Source organism: Ochotona curzoniae, unplaced genomic scaffold (genome assembly GCF_017591425.1).
Source record: "Ochotona curzoniae isolate NIBS_2020 unplaced genomic scaffold, NIBS_Ocur_1.0 contig_3190, whole genome shotgun sequence".
In the NCBI taxonomy this organism is placed as follows: Eukaryota; Metazoa; Chordata; class Mammalia; order Lagomorpha; family Ochotonidae; genus Ochotona; species Ochotona curzoniae.
This window is the reverse complement of record NW_024465751.1, coordinates 19,753,432-19,769,626: the sequence shown is the minus strand read 5'-3', so window position 1 is coordinate 19,769,626 and position 16,195 is coordinate 19,753,432. Positions and strand designations below refer to the sequence as shown.

Below are 16,195 nucleotides of genomic sequence, written 5' to 3'. Positions count from 1 at the left end.
CTTCTAATGGCTGCAGTGCTGGAATTGGGCCAGCTCGGAGCCAGCAGCCAGCAGCTTCATCCGGGTCTTCCACATGGGTATAAGGGCCTAAGTATTTGGGCAGCCTCTGCTGCTTTCCCAATTCCTATCCAGGGAGCTGGATCCAAAATGGAGCAGCTGGGACTTGAACCAGCACCCACATGAGCCTGCTATGTCACCATGCTGGTCATGTTAATGCTGATTTCCCTTGGGAATGGGCAAGTGGGAACTCTTGGTATAAGACCCATCTGACTTTTCTCATATGGTACACATTATTTGATTATAAAAACATAAATAGGGCTCAGTGAGTTGTGAACAGTCATATTTTCTTTTGTAAACTTTACATATGTTAAGGGAAATCTATTTTTCTTAACAAAATGAATCATACCACATAACAGAGTAGTAAGGGGCTTTGGAGCCAGGGTAGCTGGGTTTGAAGCTTGGCTCCTCACCTTACTTTCTGTGGAGCCTTCAGCAAGGCATCTGGTCTCTCTGCCTTAGTTTCCTCACCTGTAAATGAGGATGAGGATGTAATAATGAGTACTCTTAAAGGATTATGGCGGTTTAGGTGAAATAGATCAATAATGAAATTATACCATTTGCAACAAGATAGTCCCAAGTAGACAGCATTATGCTCAGTGAAAAAAATCAATCCCAAGAGCACAAATACCATGCGTTCTCTCTGATATGACAAACTTCACGCAAACTGTAAGATCAATAGCCCTTTCCATAATGTTTTTGCTGCAATCCGTGTGCTTTAATGTTTTTGTTTTTATTTTTTCCAAATAATTTCTTTTCTCTTATCAAATTCTTCAGTGATTCACAGATCATAGGGTAGCATCATTTTACCCAAGAAGCTTTTGTGTTTTCTTTTTCATTCTTCACCGATATGTTGGTTATTTAGTAGCATGTTGTTTAACTCCATGGTGTTGTAAATTTTTTTTAGCTTCATTCCTATTTTGAATTTGTTTTGTGACTTCTCGTTTGAGGGAAAGTATTCTGACAGCATAATGGAGACTATCATATTCAGATGTATAGATATAATACAGTATGCATCTCTCTTTCCAAATCAGTGATGGACCCCAAATGAAACTGTTGGATCTATCTTGACAATAGGATACCGGATTATCTGGCACCGTCTGTACCAGCAACGTCAGGACACCCTTAAAGAACAGACTGATGGACTTATGACTGCTTATGAAGGACTATACTGTTGCATTAATATGGGAAAAATCAGTTGGGAATTTGGGAAGGGAGTAGCAAAACCCCAGACTCTATGCAATTGTACCATAAAATAATAATAAAGCATAAAAATAAAAAAGGAAAAATTAAAAAAAAGAATTAGGATCAAATGCCTTGGACAAAGCAAACATTTCATACATGCTTACACATCATCCTAAAACAACTGGTATAGTGACTGGAGGCCAGAAGAAGTTTTTAAAGCAATACTACATTTTTTTTTCCTTGAGAAATCCCACAGTCACACAATCATATAATCACTCTTTACAAAAGGTGGGTTTGGTGAAGAACACGTCTCTGCCTGTTTGTGTGTGTGTATGCTGGGAGGAGGGGACAGGGTGCACACAACAGAGAGCTTCAAAAACAGGAGCCTAAAGCAGGCTCCCCAGGAGTCCTCCAGAAACAGCTCCTGCATTAGAAGGCTGCCTTAGAGAGCCCTAGGGAAAATGCTAGTGTGCTTACAGCTGTCAACACAGCAGAGGCCATGCCTCAGGGCCCTTGCAGGTCTGAGACGACAAGGAAGGAGTGAGGCTGGAGAGGCCCTGGGAGGGCCAGAGGTCAAGGATAAGCTCTCCCACCTGACTCCTTCATCCTAGACTAGCTCAGCAACCATCCCTGGCAGAAGTACAAGCAATCGACCTGCTGACCAAGAGTAAAAAATGAGAAAAAATGGATATAAAGAAACTCCAGTACAGAAGGAATGAAAACTGCTGCCCAGAAGATGCTATGAAGCCTGGTTCTATAGTGCTGCCTTGACTAAGCTTTCTTTAAAACCCTTTCAAGTCAGATTTCTCAGTTATATATGTGTAAATCTCTGTGTGTGTATGTGCGTGTGTGTATAAATATATCAAAAAGCTTATGCAAAATGGAGTTGAAAAACATGTTTATGTTGGATAAAAATTTTTTTGAAATCTTATATGAGGGGTTTTATAAAAGTTCATAAAAACAAATATTTTAGAAATGCACGGGTTTCAAAAAGTGTTTGAAAAGGTTTATCTATTACATATTTAACACCTGGCATAATCGCATGTGTCAAGTTGTAGATGTAAGAACCACACTCTTGCCTTGTAGGGCTGTTGTGAAGATGAAGTGAATTAACGCATGGAAAATACTGGTGTTTTTGTATATATTAACCTTACAATTATCATTACTAATGTAATGCTTCCCAAACCTTGATGTGTGAGAAGATCACCTGGGAAGTGCAAGCACGGTGCAGATTTCTGGGCAACACTGAGAGAAAACTCTTTCACAAGTTTTTGAGAATGGGAAACAAGAAAAACACATTTAAAAAAATATTTTATTTTTGGGCCCGGCGCGGTGGCACAAGTGGTTAAAGGTCCTCGCCTTGCACGCCCGGGATCCCATATGGGCGCCGGTTCTAATCCCGGCAGCCCCGCTTCCCTTCCAGCTCCCTGCCTGTGGCCTGGGAAAGCAGTCGAGGACGGCCCAAAGCTTTGGGAACCTGCACCCGCGTGGGAGACCCAGAAGAGGCTCCTGGCTTCGGATCGGCATAGTATCGGCCCGTTGCGCTCACTTGGGGAGTGAATCATCGGACGGAAGATCTTCCTCTCTGTCTCTCCTCTCTGTATATCCGCCTTTCCAATGAAAAAATAATAAAAATAAATCTTTAAAAAAAATTATTTTTATTGGAAAGGCAGATTTATAGAGAGAAGGAGAGACAGAAAAAGAGACAGATCTTCCATCCACTGGTTCACTCACCAGGTGGCCACAACAGCTACAGCCGAGCTGATCTGAAGCCAGAAGCCCCCTTAGGGTCTTCCACAGGAGTGCAGGGTCCCAAAGCTTTGGGCCATCCTCCACTGCTTTCCCAGGCCACAAGCAGGGAGCTGGCTGGGAATTAGGACAACCTGACACGAACCGGTACCCATAAGGGATCCTGGCACATGCAAGGAGAGGGTTTAGCCACCAAATCATCATGCTTGGTTCCGAGAAAGCTGCATTTCAATTAACAACTATAGCCAACTGTGTAGTAGAAGCCATGTACCACATTGTGAGAAGGGCCATGCCAAACATAACAATATAGGGACTTTCTTATTTTAATTTAATTTATTTATCTTCTTATTTTATGATGCAGTTCCATGGACACTAGGATTTCCCCTCCACCCTATCCAAACCACGTCCCCCCACATACTGATTTCCCTTATATCATTATAATAGTATAGTCCTTCATGAACAGTCGTAATTCCATCATCCTGCTATTTAAATGCATGCTGACATTGTAGGCATGGACAAATAGCAGAGTCCAGCATCCTATTGTCAAGATACATTCAACAGTTTCACTGGGAGTCCATCTTTGATTTGGAAGTGGAGATACATACCACATTGTATCTTCACATCTAGATCTGATAATCTCTATTACACAGTTACTGGACATCCCCTTAAATAAAAAGCCATACCATAAAATCAACAACAGGAAGAAGAAAATAAAAAATTACCAACAAGATTAAGTTGAATAACGTGCTACTAAATGGCCAATATGTCCCTGAAGAAATGAAAAAGAAAATCAAAAACTTTCTTGAATCACATGATGCTACTACTGTATGAGTCAGGGAGGAAATTAATAAGAAAACAAAAACTTTTTTCGAATGAATGAAAGTAAAAACAAAAATATCAAACGCCCTGAGAAATAACAGAAATAATATTGAAAGGGTTAGGGTTAGGGTCTGTTCGACGTCTGGAGGCTGCTTCAACATGACGTGGAAGATGAGCAAGCCAAGAAGCCAACATAAGGAGGTAGAATTCACTCATGGGCAAAGCACACAGGAGGAAAGCATTTACATGAGAGGGCAAACTACACTGGTCCAGATCTTCAGGAGCTTTCTCTAGGTAAATCCTTTTTCACAGTTTTGGACTGGGGCAGTTGAAGACACTAGTTGTTTGAAGCTGGGCCAGTCTCAGCCAAATTCATGTACACAAATGCTGGTTTGTGAAGCTAGTGGGATATTTCAAAGTTGGTCCAAGCTTTGAAGTCTTTAGAACCCTGTCCTTAAAACAGGAGAGGCCAAACTAGTATGCAGGCACAGGTGTCCACCACATTCAGCAGACAGAAGCAGCTTACAGACTGGCAGCCTCGAACTCTGCGTTGTCATGTCAGCCCTAACCTGATGCCTCTGATGTGGTCCTATGTCCATGCAAGCCACCACACTGCACCAAAGGAACCACACAGAGGCAATGAACATTTCCTACTCTGAATTAGTATTGGCCGCAAGATCTTTGACAAGTGGCTTCGAGGGGCAGATCTGTCCTTTGTGCCTTCTGCTGTGTGGTTGGGGCCTTCATAGCGGTCACGAAGCTCATTAAAGTCACTAAGACCTGTCTTTTATTGGAGTTATGGTCCACTTTACTGACCTGAATGGCGTTTCTGTTCCTTTAAAGAAGTAGCTGATAGGCCTGCAGCTTCTCTTTAGACAGTAGTGTTTATCCTGAGGCCCTCAACGTCAGTCAGGGTGATCCAACATCGAGAAGCAGCACCCCTGGGTGCTGGTGTGGTGTCTGGGAAGAAGGGCTGCAGTGTGTGACATGACACAGAGGTGGGAGAGGAAAACGGGTATGGAGATGCCACCAACACCTCAGGCCAGGGCCGGGGCTTCACCAGTGACTCTACGTTCAGAATATCAGGGAGAAAGGATGTGTGGGGACATTCGGAGTTGCTTTGTTCTCCACTCCTTTCAGGGAGGTGGATGCAGCATGCTTGCAATTCTAGACCAGGAATGGAACGAAAGCTCCTACTGACTCACAACTCACTGCAGGGCTTCAGATTGCACCTCTGCAGGAAAGTACACTCCTTTGAATTAACTCTAGGAGCTATCAGCCTTGACTGCCTCCCCCAAACTTGGTCTCCACCATGGTCACCTTCTGTGCACATCACAGTCTGCCTTGGTCTCCCAGGTTCTTTGCTTTCACCCTTGGCAACAGCCCTGGAAGTGTCACTGTCCCAGCTCCTTAGGAAGTCACATTTCCTAGCTCACTCCTAACTCCCTCAGCAGCACTGTCTGATCACTACACACAGAACAGAGATATCCCACCTGACTCGGCCATGCTCCATTCCAATCAATCTTTGTAAAAAGGTTTACTTATTTGTTTATGAAGTCAGAGTTACATAAAAACAGGAAGAGGGAGAGAGACAGGGATCCACCTTCTGCTGGTTCACTCCCCAGACAGCTGCAAAGACCAGCACTGGGCCAAGCTGAAGGTAGGAGCCATAAATTTCTGTTGTGTCTCACACACAGGTACTGGGGCTCAAACACATGGACCATCCTCTGCTTTCCTAAAGCTATTAGCAGAGAGCTGCACTGGAAATAGCATCCATCTGAGAAATAAGCATTGTGCTCTGCTGACTTACAATGCCAGTTCCCACTTCCAACCTCTCAGCATTGTTTGGTATCATTCATTATCTCTACTGATTCCTGCTTGCAATTGTGGTCTCCATGAAGTTGTCTTTGCTTTTATGAGATAGCATGGTTTAGTAGCCTCAGCTCTCCAATCTTGGGAAAGACACTTAACCTGCTTATGCATAATTTTCTTCTGGGAATATAGAACTGTCAAAAGGATTATGTAAGTTAATATACACAAAACATGTAAAATCATCCCTGCTGCTCCATAAACACTTTACAAGATTGTGATCATTCATTTTTTTCTTATAATGATCCTCTCTAGATAATATCTGGTTTTGAGGCCAAAACTGGAGAGAAGTGTTTGAGGTAGGGGCCAGAGATGAAGTCAGCTCATGTATGTGGGGTGTCAAGGGTAAGAGCACAAACAAGGTAGGAGCTGATTCCGATGGAGGATGATAAGGATTCTCCCTCCTCTCTTCCAATTATGGTACTGAGTTAATCCCCAGGCCTGGATACTGATCTCTCAGGAAAGCCTACAGCACGCAAAACCATGCAGAGCTGATCAGCTCATGCTTTTCAGCACCCAGCTCTCTGCATACATGAGAAGTGTCACATGAAGATCCTATCCTGATCCTGCTTCAGAAAAAGGAAAGTGTCTTAGAAGAGACAGGCATTAGGAAGTCGCTAATGGAAGTGAACAAGAGAAGATCATTTCTTGCTGGCAGGGTTGAGACATCATGGAGAAGGAGGTATACAGAAGTGACCAGCATTAGATGCTATTGACGATTGTTTCAGAGCATGGCACCCAGTGCTGTGGAAACAAACGTTCAAGTGAAGGAATGGCCTAGCGGCAACATGAAAATGGAGCAGGGAAGGCACTTTAATATTGATAGGCCCACGTATTGCTGAATGGCAAAGTTAAGAATTGTTCAGACTTCACATATAGGTCTTCTTCATTTTCTAAAATTCCTACCTTTGCTTCTCTGAAATATACATGTAAACCTTTCTCTGAAGGATCAAAATCAAAGAAAAGGATGCTCATATTTTCCTACCCCGGGGATCCCACAGCCCTGGTTTTATATGATGACTGACAGCCCCAATGGTCCACTGACACCACTTTCCTTGACACATCTCTGTCAACCGGAACAACAGATCAAAGAAATGAAGACCTGGCACTGGTTGCAGGTCACACAATCTTGCATTGAAACCAAACATGTGGTTTTTTTTTTTTAACAGCACAATGTCATCCTATTATTTTCTGTTACCAAGAAATCTATTTTCTCAACTTCCTTTAAAAAGTATGAGTCTCAGATGTGCAGAAGTGGATTCACTATAACTCTTTGTTCTTGGCATCTTCTCATCATTAGGCTGTGCAAAGCAACCTATCACCTGGTTTATTAACTTATGTATTTATGCTTTATACTCAGTGTTATAATAAATGAAGAAATAAAAACCCATCACCAAAACTAGAATATAACTGCCACATTCACCCATGTCATCCTCCCCATCCCTTCTCTGTTCACCATTTCCTTTTTCTTTTGCCAAGAATTATCACCTCTATTTTCACACCTAACAGCACAGTTCTTTTTCATTTTTGACATTATCTAAATAAAAAGATTTTCATGATACATATCATCTTTTGAGAAAATTTTTGGTCAATGTTACTATGCTAAAATTCTTCATATACTTGTAACACATTCATTTTACTGCCTTATAATTTCTGCTTTATGCAATTTTATTTGTTTCATTTTCTTGGTGTGACAGTGTATTTATTCTAATTACTTAGCTAGCTAGATTTTCCATTAATAAATATCCATTTGCATTTCCAGAGACACAAGATTCCCCACCCAACACAACTAGAGCAACAAATCACAAAGTAAATCCATTTTTAATAATATATTCCATAAGGAAAAAAGAAATTGTTTCATAGATCATTTGACTTTGATCTTGCTTTTGGAGAATCAAGAGCAAAAAATAAGAGTAGAAGCTTGGCTTCATCCTTCAATGCTTTTGACCATCAAAAGTAGTCCCTCCAAAGATCAGGGACTACCTGAGATTATGTTGGCCTTGACTTAGCTCCCTGCATGACCTGCCTCTTTAGCCCTGATTCAAAACCAGTCCATGAGAATTGGTCAAGTTACTGGTTTTCACCTAAAATCTTAACCAGGATACAACCCTTGTGCCAGAGTAGAGAGGAAGATGCACAATGGAGGCTTTCTTGTACTCACAAAGAAAGTGCAGGTGTTTAATGTACCCAGAACTTATTCCTACTTCCAGAAAAAGGCCGAAGACTGGATTTAATTTGCTAGTGATATAAGCTTCTTTGGGGCCCTTGCTGTATAAACAGCGGAGCCACAGCCTGCCACATAGCATACCATGCAAGTGCTGTCCGAGTCCTGACTACCACTTCTGATTCAGCTCCCTGCTAACGGCCTCTGGAAGAGCGAAGGATGGCCAAGATGCCTGGGCTCCTGCCACCTGCGTAAGAGATCTGCAAGTGGCTCTTGCTTCCTGACTTTGGCCTGACCCAGCTCAGCCTGTTGAGGCCATCTAGGAAGTGAGCCAGTGGGTGGAAGATCTCTCAATCTCTGTGTAACTCTGGACTTCAAATGTATCAATCCATTTTTAAAAATGTTCTTTACTTAAACCACTGTTTTGAGAAGTTGCAATAGGACAAATAGGACAAAGTAAAGCGCATGTTAGAAATGATGGTGCTGGGCCTGGTGGTGTGGCCTTGTGGCTAAAGTCCTCGCCTTGAACATGCCAAGATCCCATATGGTCACCGGTTCTAATGCTGGCAGCTTCTCTTCCCATCCAGCTTCCTGCTTATTGCCTGGGAAAGCAGTCGAGGACGGTCCAATGCTTTAGGATCCTGCACCCGAGTGGGAGACCTGGAGGAAGTTCCTGGCTCCTGGTTTTAGATTGGCACAGCACCGGCCGTTGTGCTCACTTGGGGAGTGAATCATCGGACAGAAGATCTTCCTCTCTGTCTCTCCTCCTCTCTGTATATCTGACTTCGTAATAAAAATAAAATAAATCTTTAAACAACCACTACAACAACAACAAAAAAGAAATGATGATGCTAAGGTAAAGCATTCTGTCTCTGGCTTCATCTAAGAACACGTGAAACCTGAGGATGCGTCACTTTAAAACATAACTTGGTTTGTGGAGCTAGTCAGACATACATGTTCAGGATAGATTCTTAAAGCATCCTCTGCCGCTAACTTCACTGATAATCCTCTTACTGCTTTAAGTCTTTGTTCCACAAAGTGTGGTCCCAAACTAGCAGCAGCACTGTCTCCTGGAAACACATTTGTGACTCACCCACTGATGCAGAAACTGAGAGGGGAGCAGGACTCAGGGACACGAGTTTTAACATGACCTCCAGGGAGACATCAAAGTCTGAGAATTATTATTCCGAGAGACCCCTAAGCCTGCAACCCCTCAGAGGCTGTTTCTGAAATGGGAAACCAACAGACATGATTGTAATTTAAATTGTAGATGCATATTTTACACAATATACATCTAAAACTGAGTCAACTGCTTAATTTATTTGGCATAATACTAAGTGGCACTAACCCTGTTGCATGTAATGGATTATGTGTATTTAACAGCTATGGGCAGTGGAGGCACTACCACAATTGAGTCCAGGGTTCAAGTACTTATTTACCTTCACTTAATGACTGTATGACTTCAGACAATTACTCAGCCTTCTATGCCTCTGTGTTCTTACTACGAAATGGGAGAAGTGTACCTATTTCATAGGATTTTTGTGAGAACTAAATGTTATAACATGTGCTACTTTAAGTGTACAATTCTCTCCCTCAATACTATAAGTCTACTTACCATGTATTTGATAAGTATGTGGCTACAGATTATTTTGCCAGGAATTTTTACAAATAGACACCATCAACTTCCTGTTTTTTTTCAAAACTGGTGTGTCTCTACTAAGACAGTATGGTGTTTTGACATGACTGAGTGCTAATGTAATTGCAGATGCAGGAATGAGTGCGCTGGGACCCAGCTTGAGAACGCACAGTTCTGGTGAAGCTGAGATGAGAAGCTTTATAATCACAAACGCATTGCAATTTGCTTTTAACACTAAGAGAGCTAAACTGCAAAGAATTCCAAGAGTTGAGGAAATGTTGCTTTCTCCTTAAGCGTGTGCTCTGCTTGTTCTTGAAGAGTACACTCACAGACAGCCTATAGCAGGCCTTTAACAAGATCATCACCACTCTGTCAGCAGGCCCAGACCATGTTAGCAAGGAGACTGCTCTTTCTCACACAGCAACCTATGGGGCAGATCCATTTGTTCACTCACAACAAAGGTTTAATCTTCCTTCCCAACTGAAAGCTAACCTGGAATAAATACACTTAAAAGATGCATTGTCATTTTGGAACTGAAGCAGGGATCCCACAGGCTGTGGCCTGAGGACCATGTCTGTTGTGTCCACCCAGACTGATTGCTGAAAATTAAGATTCTTGTCTCACTCCAGATCTGCTGTCTGGAATCTCTTTAAGTCAGTCCCATAGGTCACATTCTTACCATGCGCCAGGTCATCTTCTAAGCACAGGAAAGTCTGAGAGCCACTACAAGAAATGGCTTCTGTTTTTAAAGTGTAGATGGAAACTGCAGTCAGCCGTGCAAAGCTGGCTCTTCAGTAGCTCTGTGACCTATCTGCTTTTTCCTCTGCCAAGATTCCACCAGAACTGTCATCATTTTTTACCCAGAATTACTGCAGCAGTCTTGCAGTGGGCCCAGCAGCACTGTGTTGGGCACAGTGTACTGGATCATAAAGTCCAAACGCCTTAGCATGACTTCAAAACCCTTCTCTCAGTTCGTTCCTACTGCATTCCCAGCCCCCAAGAATCACTCACCAGGTCTTGAAAGGTGCACGACAGTTCTAGGCTCCAAGTTTTCACACATGCTGTTCCCTCTATGTGGGCAATTTCCCCATCATTGTGGGCCTGGTTAACAAGTGCCTGTTTAGCTTCAACCTTCACTTTCTTCAGGAAGGGCATTCGTTGCCTCTCCTTTATGCTCTCGCCCCACCCAGAATTTAACAAGCATGTGTCATATTGCACTGCAATTATCCATATGCTTTAACATATTTACTTGTAAGCAGTCAGTTCCTTGAGGACTTCCTCATCATTGTATCTAGCAGTGAGTTTAGTAGGTGCTGTTGCTTGGACAGATTTCAGTGTTAATGGTCCATCCACCCCTGACTGAGTTCCCTTCTTTCTCCTCCTTGCTCCTTTAGGTTGGGTTGACAGACTGCTGTTACTTATAATAAAGTAGGATAAAAATATTCTCCCTACTTTGCCTTTGCCTAATATACCCAGATCTCTTAAAACTCAAGTTTTCACACCATTATACAGGCATGAAAAAAATATTCAGATGCTTGCTTCGGCAGCACGCATACTAAAACTGGAATAGAAAATATTAGCATGGCTCCTGAGCAAAGATGACACACACATTTGTGAAGCATTCCATATTCCAAAAAAATCAGACTGGAAGGGCCTCATGCTGTTTTATCAATCTTCCCAGAGCCAAGCATCGTGGACTTAGAAGCATATTTAATGAATGAAAGAAGGAAGACCCTGAATGAACTTACAGTGGCATATATTAGCAGTTCTTTAAAAGTCAATCACAAAAGGAAGAAAAGTAGAAAGTCCTGTAATCACGAACACCTAAGCTTGGTGTTCATCTCCAGTGAAACTGTACAAACAGACCCCTCAATGTGGTGCAAAAGAGCCAGTAAGAGCGTTTTCTGGGAGGCAGACGTACCAATTCTCACTGCCTTTTCTCACAGAGGTGTAATTACCACATAAATTACATATGTGGAAGTCAGGAGACATCCAATGCAAACATTTGGCTATTCTTAGGAACAAGGCTGACATGTGTGCACTGGCTGATAGCACAATTCAGCACCCAAAGGGTGCAGACTAATGGACTGCCTGTCTGCCTCAAGGGAAATCTCTATCACCTGTCACTTGGCTCTGTCCTTGCCCTTATCCCAGTGAACATGCTTATTAACGACAAGAGTGCAAACATGGAAGGCACAGTGCTGATGGCCTGACTACTGTCACACCAGGCCTGAAGGGATAACAAAAACAATGAGTGACAGTCAGATACTAATGCCACGAGCCACTGTGTATTCAAAACCTCCTCTGTCAAGACCTTCATGTGTGCCATTCCCTTTCATCTTTCCTCCCCAGAACACACAGGGTGAAGATGAGGAAACCAAGGCTCTGAGAGGTGGTGAGACCTGCTTAAGTCACAGGGCTAGGAAACAGCTAACTTGGCTGACTTGAAAGTTGAACTTTCTTTTCTTCCCTTTCTACTTGGTACCTCATGATCAGAAGCCAAGGAAATAATATTCAGCCTAGTCTATTTCAAATACGTGTTGAACCAAGAGGGAGCCATGGTGAGTTTTAAATGAAGTGGTTGGAGAAGAATGTTTTTTGAAGATACTAAGACAACTATATCTGGGGGAGAGAATGGAAGCTGAACAACAACTCAGATGACAATTGCAGTCCAATGGGTCACAAGGTGAGGAGGGAAGAGCCCTTCACTGCACAGTGCCTTTCTACATATCTCTCTGGGTCACAAATCTAACTACACAAGTTTAAAATCACTTAAAACTGCAAGTGAACAAGGATTTAAAACAGGAAATGCATAAAGTTAAGCATTAAGAAACACCTATTTTTGTAATGCTAAATGCTTGACTGTAGCGTAACCCACACATACACACACACAAACATACACACTCACATACACACCACACAAACAACTGAATGAAGACAGGTGTGTTTTCTGTACAACCAAAGAGTAGAGAAACCAACACAAATGGACTTCTTTCAATCAAACAAAAGACACAACAAGTATCATGTTGCCTGAAAATTTTGGAAAAAATGGAATAATATAGCAGGACAGGGGTTGAGAAGGACCAAGATTATTATTAGATTTACTCCCTTGTGTAGCTTTTAATGTAATTTTTGTCCAAAAATGCCAAAAAATTAAAGCTGGGTAAATTCTGACAACTTCTGGCATATTCAGAGTCTGAGAGCTAAGGCAAATGGAGAAATGGAAAAACCTAAGTGGGGTTTGTTTTTATTCTGTCATGTGACCAAAGAATAAAGTAAGAATAAAAGATAATTTCATCACAGGAACATGTTTCCAGGAGAAGGCCTGACACACAGAAAGATTTCTGGGTGGGGGGATGGACTCAGATAAAACAGGTGCTAGGTAGGTGGGGCCGCTCCTGCTCTCTTGGTCTCCAGCCCTGGAACATCTGTTTAAGTTCCCAGAGCTCAGTGTCTGCCCAAGGAGGGGACAAGCACCTAGCACACTGCATTTTCTCACTTAGGCTCCATTTCTGGAGTGAGAGTGTATCGGAGGAGAGGCAAGATGGTCTGCCCCCAGCAGCAAGTCCTCACCTTTCAGCCCACACCAATACCCACTAAAAATTATTAGAACTCTCGCACTTCTCAATTTTTTTTAACATCCTTCCCTCCTGTCCCCTCAAGAATGTCTCCTACTAATAATCCCAGCATGGTGTATCGCCCTCTCTAAAGGGAAATCGTGAGGCACACTCACCATTAGCTTGGGCTCTGCATTTGCACTGGAAGCCGCCAGGCTCTCAGCCCTCAGCGCAGGCTGGCACACAGCACATGTTCCCAGGCCAACGCTCTGCTTGCCCAACCCTGCCCCGCCCCTCTCCACAAGTTAACTTTTAAATTCAAGTGGACTCAATGTTCTCTGCTTTCTCCACCCCTTCCCTTCCCGCCCCACAATGTTCTAGGAAAAACCAGAACAGAATGGAAAAGCAAAGCAGAGCGTTGCAACTAAATTAAGGCCTCTCTCTATGGGACGATTAGCGAGGCTGTGCATTGCAGCAAAGAGACAAGGAGACTCTGCAGAGGCTGGTTTGAAAATACGTTCAACTAAACAGTACCCACTTAATTTTGGTACCCTGGAGTTATAGGCACCCTACATGAGGCAAAAGTAACAAGGCTGAAAAGGAACAAGACTCCAAAAGTTGAATTTCAACACTACCTTGGCAAACAGAAGCACAGGAAAGTCTTCTTTTGTGCCTATTCAATCACCAATGTCTCTTGAGAACCTGCTGAGCTTGGAGTACAGTACTAATTAAGGGGGAGCTCAGAGGCAAACAAAACAAGAAATAAAAAACAAACCAGCGCCAAGGAGCTACAGTTTTCCTCCTGGAGTTCCTATGTGCTATAGGAGACACACATCTGGGGCGGTACAAGTATTTTTAAAGTGAAAGGAAATGAAGAAACACACATTTCCACACAGGAGTGTCCCCTGGGGGAGGGAGCTCAGTGGTGGTAATCAAGTTAGTATCACAAATCTCTGCCTCATTATCATGTCATCTAGAGGGCAAAGGGGGACAGGAAGAAGGGAAAGGAAAAGAAAAAAAATACAAAAAGCAAAGGAATTATGATGAAATACAGCACGGGATAAGGACTACATAAGTCAGCAATGCACATAAACATCAAATCTCCAAGTGTCTTGACATTTAAAAAAAAATCCATGTGTCAATATCACATTACCATCCCTGACACCTTGCTGGGAGTTGATGATTTTCCTATGGCCTGAGTTTCACATTTTTGTTTTTGTTTTTTCTGTACTCCAGGGGAACCCTGTACTTTCCACAGAAATCCATTCCATGTGTTCAGGCATCCTTCAATGCCTGGGACATCAATATGTATTTGTTAAAAAAAACAAATGAATAGCATTATTTGGTTCAATACTGTCAAATCGTGGCTGAGACTGATGGGAAAAGCAAAGACGGAAATGCTATATTAAGAACCCCACCTAAACCTCAGGGATGACCCACTTTATACAAACATCATCCCTTGATTGAGCCCCTGCTTTTCTGGACTTGGCAGAGTAGAAGATGATGACTGCACACTTTACTCCATTGCTATGACTGCAATGACGCATCCATGCCTGTGGATCCCTCGGGTCTGCCACTAACTGTCAGAGTGAGAAGCGCAGGCTGGCATCAGACGGTCATGCAGTACCAGGTCCAGGCATAGCCTCCACTTCTTCCAAAGAATCAGATCTGCCTGCGGTCTCAGCAGAAACCAGATCCCCCTGGCAGCGGGAGGAGGCGCCCTTCCTGCCCCAGAGGTGAACAGGAGAGAAGACTCCAGAAGATCTGGTTTCCCAGAATAATGTCGCCACCACACAAGACAAATGAGCATCCCTTGTTCTAAAACCGCCACAAATCCTCCCCCCGCCCCCCAATTACAAAGGACTCAAAAAACAGAATTGCTTCCTGAGACCACAACAAGCTCCTCAGAGCTCAACACAAGGATAGGACTCACAATATGTGGCAGCAGTGCCAAGTACCTCTCATAAACCTAGTAAACTATGCAACACCAGAACAGGGGCAGGCTTGACCAGCAACAGTGGAACCGAGAGCAGGCCATGAGTTTGGCCACAGCCCCACAGCTCCTGTATGAATGGTCAGCAGGCTCCTGGAGAGGCTGCCAAGGATGTGATTTTTGCCTTGGAATTTTACTGAAGAAAGTTGATTTTTTCCAGATCACCTGAATGATAATACATCTCAAATTGTGTCTTCCAAAATATATGCAGCATGGGAAGATCTATACTGACTGTAGTTCTAAACCTCTTGAGGTCCCTTTTTAGACTGTATGCAACAAAAGTCCCTCCCTTTTCAACTCAAGCAAATTGGTACAATCCTTATTGCACATGTTACGTTCTTTCCAGGGCAAACAGATGGAAGAGAATGTGCCAGAAAGGAATGAAAAATGAAAATGACTTTAAAATAAAAATAAAGCTGCAGGGTATAATTTGGGTCAACTCTTCATGCATTTTTGAAAACCAGCTCCAGCAGGCTCTGTGCATATGGCATTGGTTTTACTTTTTTTTGTGCTCAGATGTCACACAGGATTAGTGCAAAGGGAAAAATCCCAGCATGGGGCCTATTTTTATACAGATTAATCAATCACTTCCCATCTCTTCTTCCATCATTCCCCAAACTTAACGACATTACTCTGTTTTCAAAATAAGTCATTTACTACACTCTGAATGGGAATTCTTTCAGGAAAGAAAATGAGTTGAAAATATGAACCTAGATTTTAACTGTCACATTTTGAATTCAAACTATAAATATTCACTAGAAGGATGCAAAAACTGAACTTTTTTTAAAAATCTCACGTAGTCATTGTGGTATCCTACATATTCACCATGGCAACACAATTATTAGCAATATAAATACATACGGCTACTTAGGAAAACGTAACTAGCAAGTAAATAGCAAGGCATAACGGGAAAAATTCACTCTATTGTATTACCTATATTCCCCTATGCACCAAATGCCTGTGAAATGTGATAGGCTGAATGAAATCATACCAAAGAGTTGTTTGACCTGTTAGCTATAGCATCCTTGATCACAAAGCATTGTAACAATGATGAAGATGATGCTAACAGCAATAATACAATAGCAGCCAATACTTACATGCCATTGATCATATCATTGACTTTTCAATGCAGCCTGTTCTGACAGCGACTACTATGATCCACAGCA

The 16,195-nt window shown here is 42.6% G+C and overlaps 1 protein-coding gene and 1 non-coding gene across 3 annotated transcripts in view; one reads left to right on the top strand and one right to left on the bottom strand.

Annotated features, from left to right (window-relative positions):
• The window catches only part of SYBU (syntabulin), an 82,408-nt gene that overhangs the window by 22,698 nt on the left and 43,515 nt on the right, over positions 1 to 16,195 (bottom strand). The window lies entirely within an intron of this gene.
• Positions 11,011 to 11,112, top strand: LOC121155995. Its single transcript, XR_005883786.1, has one exon. It is a non-coding gene; the product is annotated as a U6 spliceosomal RNA (small nuclear RNA).